Raw genomic sequence first — 1,090 nt, 5'->3', positions numbered from 1 at the left:
TTACCTCAGCCCGCTTGGCACACCAGCCTCATTCCTGAAGAAGGTCTTATGTCCGAAATGTCGATTCTCCCGCTCCTCGGATGCTGCCCGGCCTGCTGTGTTTTTCCAGCACCACATTTTTCAACTCTGGTATTCCAGCATCTGCACTTTCTCCTTATTAACAGAGACCTGATTAACTTCCCGAATGATTCATTCGGCGGATAATCTCAACCAGTTTATCCATCTGAAGACAGCACATTTAGCTGTGACCATCTGCTGTACGTAACCGTCAGACCCTTTCAGCTATCTTGGGTAAGCTGGAAATGCCAAAGCGGCCATCTTGTCTAATTTAGTCCCTGTTTCACTCCAACATCACCTCATCCACAGCTACATGACGCAACTGTTCGTGAACTGTACAGAATATCCTGGCAGAAGCGAGCTACTATTTATTGATAAGCAGAATTTGCATACCACTAACAAGGGAAAGGGATGGATATGAATGAACGATAATGATGTCAAGTTCCCTTCAAACAACAGACCTGTTTTGGTGTGGAACCCAATACCACTCTCTCCTGACCACTGAATGCAATTCCTGGAACAGGACAGCTAACAGCATCGTGGCTGTTCCACTATAGATGGGGACCTGTCGTAAAGGAGTTTCAAATTCACACGTTTAAAGGCAGGGAGCTTCTCTCTGTATACAAACATATCCGTGATTGACAATACATCCACAACCATCCACTCCCTCCTCCACAGATGCTGAGAAGCGTGGACCAAGAATGTCGGATTTGAGGTGGAAGGAAAGAGCAGAGAAATTGGCCCTTTTTCTTCTCCTCGGAAGAGAGAAGTGGTTATGTATTCAGTTGTTCAAAACTATGGGCATCAGAGAGACCCATGGACTCACCAAACCACAGACTGCCGAAGCTCCCTTCACACTGCCCGGTCTCTGCTGCCAACGATGCACTAAAACTACATGAATCCACTTACCTACATCACACTCATTATACCCACAGCATTCCAGACCCCACTCTCTGCGTGAAAACGTATTCTCTCAAAACCTGTCTGCCACCTTTCTCTTCAGCATAAAATTATACCCTCCTTTTTCTTCACC

This window comes from Chiloscyllium plagiosum, chromosome 49, assembly GCF_004010195.1.
Source record: "Chiloscyllium plagiosum isolate BGI_BamShark_2017 chromosome 49, ASM401019v2, whole genome shotgun sequence".
Lineage (NCBI taxonomy): Eukaryota > Metazoa > Chordata > Chondrichthyes > Orectolobiformes > Hemiscylliidae > Chiloscyllium > Chiloscyllium plagiosum.
This window is presented reverse-complemented; position numbering follows the sequence as displayed.